Genomic DNA, 6,782 nt, shown 5'->3' on the forward strand with positions numbered 1-6,782 from the left:
CTTAAGACTCCATGTGACGATGAATCTCCGTTATTTCAAATTGCAGGTATGCATGGGGGAGAATGATCTATGAAAATGAATCAAGGTGTTAGAGCTGTAGTGGACCTTACATCTCCTTAAAAACCTGGATATGATATTGCCACAGACTACTTTTTTATGAGTGTTCCACTTGCACAGGAGCTCTCAAAATGAAGGCTAACTTTGACTGGTACTCTTAGAAAAAAACTCTCCTAAGCTCCATCCAAACATTTCTTGGAAGACCCACCAGTACCGAGCGACTGCCGTGTCATCCTCAGCATATAGGCATCACTGGATGAGGATATGGAGGAGCATGTGGTCAGCAAACTGCTCTCCCAGCCATTTTCTTTTTTCATGATCGGATCTGCTACTTCCCACTTAATGAGCTCCTCAATTTGCCCCACAAGAGCTGAGAGCTCCCCACTTGCCAAACCATTTGCCAGCAACAATGACACTTCCAGCTGATCTTATGTCATCTCCAGAAGCATTTTCCATGGCCCTGGGTAGCACAGCCAATGTTCTCAGACAGCACCCAGTCATTCCTCCAGTGCCTCCCAGGTAGTCCAAGTACGCCCAGTTGATTGCAGTTATTGAAGAAATGGGAAAGGACATCAGGCCAACTTTCGCCAGGAGGAAGAGCTCCACAGAGCGACTGAAGCAAGGAATAGTCCATGCATGAATCCTCATACTTGAATGCCTGATGGAGACTGAAAGGAGTGCGAGACAATGACCCACAGGAATGCCAGATGTTTCATTTGATTCTGTGTTGCACAATTTACTTGAAGACTACATGCACAAAAAGTAATGTATTGAGGGATTACAATAAAGAATATCAAAATTATTTTCACACAGAAACTTTTCTGTAATTGATACTATTTTCAGCAATGGCACTGAAGTGGATATTTCTTTTATGTTATTTTGCCCACTGTCATTTAATACTTATTTAGTTTTCTCATCAGAAAGTGACAATGTTTCAATTAATAGTTTCATGTGTAATAGGAAAAATACCTAACAATTGTCTGTTACCCTCTGATGGAAACCATTTTACATAAGAAAAGCAATGTGTGATTTGTAGAATCTGTTCCTAATGCAAAAGTTGCATTAAATTATCTAGCCACGATGTTAGCAGATATATTGGACCTACATAATTTGCTACTATAATGCAATGCATGCTATAACATATCAGCTGAAGTTCATTACACAAATAACATTATTTTAAGACGTCTCAAGACATGAAGCTGTCTTGTTATTGTCTGACAGTTTTTGAGTCCTATGATGATAATTATAAGAATTACAGCTTGTGTGGTTGTAGCATATAATATAAATGAATATTTATGTTTCTCAGAAGTAGGGAAATATCAAATAGGTACAATTGTGTTATTTTTGTCCCCCCAGTTTCATGCGATTTAGTCAGCAAACTGTATGTCAGTGGGAATCAGACATATGTGTATGTGCCACATAATTGAGTTTTGTAAAATGATCTCTTCCTTAGAACTATGTGACTACGATTACTTCTTGTGTTTTATAAGGGATTTGGGTAGTTGTTGGATCCAGCAAATGTAAAACTACATTATAAGGAGAATTTTAAAATGATACTTTAAGATGAGTGATTTACTGACATGATTCGACAGTTGGTATCAGCATTTATCAGTCCTTACTAAGAAAGACTTCTGAGCAAACCAAGGCTCTTCACAAAAATGGCTTCATTATAGGACAGGGCTTTAGTAAACAGAAAAATACATTGCTTTCTTAATAGAACAATTCACCTTAACTGTCAGTCATTTAACTGTTGAGAATAAAACTAAGTTCCATTATCAATTTGTGTTGATTTGGTGGAAGAGACCAGGCAGTGAGGTCATCGGTCTCATCAGATTAATGAAGGATGGGGAAGGAAGTCGTCCATGCCCTTTCAAAGGAACCATCCCAGCATTTGCCTGAAGCGATTTCAGGAAATCACAAAAAACCTAAATCAGGATGGCTGGCCACGGGATTGAACCATCGTCCTTCCAAATGCAAGTCCACTGTGCTAACCACTATGCCACCTCACTCAGTGTTCCAGTACCACTTTGTATTATTATGGAGTGCTGATGAGAACCATCCACATATGCAGACACTAGGAACTCATTTACAAAGCAAATTACTAATGCCCACAGCCTGAATGTAAATGTGACTGAGCTCATTCTTATCTTTTCCTATGTTAATGTTAAATATTAATTGTCTGCATTATGGTATTACGCATCATTTAAGACAAAAATCAACTGTATCAGTGTTAATAAACTACACTAAACTAAAAAGCCCCAAGCCCCAATGTAACTGACCGGCCACCGTGTCATCCTCAGCCTACAGGCATCACTGGATGCAGATATGGAGGGGCATGTAGTCAGTACGCCATTCTCCTGACTGTATGTCAGTTTACAAGACCAGAGCTGCTACTTCTTAATCAAGTAGCTTCTCAGGCTGCCTCAAAAGTGCTGAGTGCACCCTGCTTCCCAACAGCACTCAGCAAACGAGATGGTAATATCAGTGTTAATACTGGTACATATTACCAGCTTTTGTCCAAGAGTTAGGCTATATATGTTGACTATTGATTTTTAGCCCATAACATTTGCATCTAATTACTATTACACAAGAGTGAGTTCCTCAATTATCCAGATATCTGAGTGAGTGTTGTACATTTTTATTTCTATTTAATGAAACATTTTTTCTTGGATTACTTTATGTAATATGCAATTTAGTTGCCACATTAATATGTTAATTCACTTTCTTTGAACTCATACATTACTGCAAGAAAATGGGTGGAATAGCCATGGGACTATGATCCTAGGACTCTTCTGCACATTAATTTTCCACATAAAAAATATCATCGCTGGTATTGGCTAACCTCTTGGACTTCTTTGTTTTTGAAGTACTAAATAGTATTGTGTTTACTTTTCTTCACCAAGAAACCAGAGTGGGGTAGGCCACTGAAAATATCCTGTTTGTTGATTCTCTTAACTGCATTTTCTTAATTCTTTGGTGGTGTTCAGAACACCCATATCAGTTCGGCAAAATGTTCATAGTATTTAAAGAGTAGTATATCTATGTATGTACTGTTGCCATGGATTTTGTCTTAATTATAACAGAAGCAATTTCAGCAGAGTTTCACATCTACCATTTACCTGTGGTTCACCCAAACATTTGCCATTGATTACTTTCTTAAGAACCAGTTTCAAGATGATAAATAAGATTTCATGGTTTAAATGTAATGTATTAAAAAAATTGTGTGTGTGTGTAGCAGGTAGCAGGAGGAACGGGGGGGGGGGGGGGGGGGGGGTGTTACGGCAACCGCTCAAGTTAAGTGGAAGATCCATGTTCAGTTACCAGTCTTATCGAATTATTTTGTTGATGCCAGATTTTGGCTGATGTTGGTATATATATATATATATATATATATATATATTGATACACAGTATTACTTTTTAGCTTCTTTTGGAGAAGATGAATCAGTTATCTGACTCCTGGATCTCCAATCATCAAATCATTTGCTTATTGCAGCCCATCTGGGTGACAGTTCATATACCTCAAAATACTAAGACTTACTGTTGGTATGGTGTAAGGATGGTGTAGAATGTGCTGTACTAGTGGTCTAATCAAAAATCAGCCCTCATAAGTATTGTGTACCGTACACTTATGATCTTGCTGTACTGATAACAAAAGTCACAGACAGAAGCACCTACTTCACAGGTAACAGTGAAAAACTTTGAGCCACATTTAATGACACTGATAAAACAATTATGATCTAATTATCATGTGTGTCTTCTGGTGCCACTGGTCCTGGTCCAAGAGCAAATTTACCTCAAGCACTCCTATGTTGAATTCCCCAAAACTGATAAAACAATTACGATCTATTTATCATGTGTGTCTTCTGGTGCCCCTCGTCCTGGTCCAAGAGCAAATCTACCTCAGCCACTCCTATGTTGAATTCCCTAAAAATTCTTGTATTGGTCTCAGGATCTTCCTCTGCCTATTTGCATTAGTGGGTGGAGCTGAATAACAATAGTAAGAGGCAACCATAGTTACAGTATGGTAAATGCACTAATATGTTTGGAGATAGCCTGTACTGGTCCCTTATAGTTGCAGTAAGTAAAACACTGCCAGGCAGCCTGTAAAAAAATAGCCACTTTCTTAGTTTAATTTAAGGAACATTCTGGTAATGTACTGAAACCTCAAAGCTTAGCATTACTGCAAAGTTTCCTCACAGGGTACTCTTATATCAAAGCTAAAACATCTGTTAAGAAAAAATGCAGATGTTAAATGTTCCAATGCCAAATATATGACACTTTTATTACTACAGCCTTTAATTTAATGCTGCAATATGCCAGAAACTTGTCTGATGATAACCATCTAATTAACATAGCTGATTGGGTTTATTATGCCCCATAACCATCAGTATACTTTTAGGTGAATTTTGGAAATCCTCTAGCTGTGTAGTAGTACTTTGGTAAGTATTTGTCCTCCATGTTGACCCAAAAGCTGTTTCTTACTATTTGGCAGTTTATAGTACATGCTTTACAAATCATTCTGGTTAAAGGATTCATAAATATTTGTGAAGTTGGAAGAAAAACATTACTGATACAAGCACATGATGTTAAATGTCTGCATTAACTACTCATTCTGCATCAGGGAGGGATCCCGCCAAGGTCATCCAGAAAAGCTTTCCTAGCTCAACAGGGTAAGCGGGTGTATCAGGTCCTTACAACGTACTTTATGTCAGTAAATAATCAGCAATATTATGACTTGTCAATATTATTTCCAAACAAACAAAAAATAAAAAAGCATGTACAGTCAAGTAGCTGCTTATTTCTTGTAGTATGTAGAATGTTTTGCTGGTATAACATCTTTAAATACTATTTAAAAAACTGCTATGTATATTTTCAGTGGGATACCATACACGCTGAAGCCTGTTAGTGACAAACTGAAGGTTTTAAAAGTCAAACTGAAGGCATCTCTTTTGGAAAAGTCTCAATACCTGCAGGAATAATGTGACTAATGTTGTATTATAGGTGTCTAATTAAGTAAAATAACTAGAATGGTACACAATATGGTTCATATAACAATATCCCAAGCCTGCTTGTGTTTTGTTAATGTTAAGTGACTTAACAATACAGGCAGCAGTACCGCAGGTGCAGCCTCAATGCAAGGATATTTTATGAGAGGTCAGACATCCCCATTTGGATCTCCAGATGTGGACTATTCAGAAGAATGCAATCATTGGGAGAAACAAAACTGTGTGAGTTTTTAGAACATAATGACCATTTTCTGCTTACTTAATGCTAAATTTATATGATATATTATGTAAATTACATATCACTAGCCAGAAAATGTTACACCAAAACCCAGAGCTACACCAAGGCAGAAACAAATAACAAGAAAGAGAGGTAAAACTGCAATTCTCAACCTATGTGCCTACAAGAATCCGCTGCAAGAAGTGGTCAAAAAGTCCATGGAAGCTAAGTAAGCTAAGGAGAACAGAGCACAGATCAGGCTGCTTGCTTGAGAAGAGAAGAAGAAAGTGAAAGTAAAAGTGGAAGATCTTCAATCAAGGAAAATCAAAACAAAAGAAAAATAAACTGACTCTACAGAAAATGGAACATCCAAAGATGGCGAAGATGGAATGTCTCATATACTGTGAGGAATTATATTACCCTTCAACCGAGGATTTGATTGCATGTCAGAAGTGCTCACAGTGGGTTCATAGCTTATCCCACTTGGGCTGCCTATTACTGCTAGTACCATGTTTAGAATGTTCTAATGGAATGCAACTCTCAAAGAGCATCAGAAATCTGTTAAGGAAAGCATTATATGTATCATCTATGTTATTTGCACTATAAACATCCTGCCACTCTTGTTCCTTGACAAGGTTTAAAAAACTCTGTATTGTTGTTGGATTAACTTTCCTACACAGTTTGTAATTAAATATGACATTTGTTTGAGTACTAAAGCCTTTTAGTGTCAAAATTTGTGCAACATGTTCTGAAAGGCCATTCACCCTTTTACTAACAGAATGCCCATCTTGTAATGAAGAATGAATAAAAATATTGTCTATGGCTGTGCTACTGTTCCCCTGCACCCTAGTTGGAAAAAACACTGTCTGCATCAGATCATATGAATTTATGATATCTACCAACATCCTTTTTCTTGCACCATCATATACAAAATTTATATTGAAGTCACCACATATAACTAATTTCTGGTACCTCCTACAAAGTGAATCAAGAACCTTCATTAGCTTGAACAGAAATGCTCTGAAGTCAGAGTTAGGGGACCTATAAACAACAGAAATTAGAAGTTTAGTTTCACTAAATTCAACTGACCCTGCACAACATTTAAATATCTGCTTAGTGCAGTGCCGTGATATGTCTATGGACTCAAAAGGAATATTGTTTTTCACGTACATAGCCACTCCCCCACCCCATAAGGAACTCAGTGAAAAATAGCCAGCTAATCTGTATCCTGGTAAAGGAAGCCTCTGAATTATCACATTATTTGAGTGGTGCTCTGATATAACAATAATTACAGAGTCAACATCTATAAACAGTTTACTAACTTTATCTCTAATACCTCTTATACTTTGATGAAATAGGCTAATTCCTTCTCTACTTGGAAACATTACATCCTCTGAAGGTGAGCTCCTGGTTAGAGGGACTTCCTTTAAGCAGGTATACCTATCAGCTGACTTCAATCTAAAAAAGGTGCAGCTCTAATACCAACTACTAGTGAAATTT

The sequence above is a fragment of the Schistocerca cancellata genome, chromosome 4 (assembly GCF_023864275.1).
Source record: "Schistocerca cancellata isolate TAMUIC-IGC-003103 chromosome 4, iqSchCanc2.1, whole genome shotgun sequence".
Lineage (NCBI taxonomy): Eukaryota > Metazoa > Arthropoda > Insecta > Orthoptera > Acrididae > Schistocerca > Schistocerca cancellata.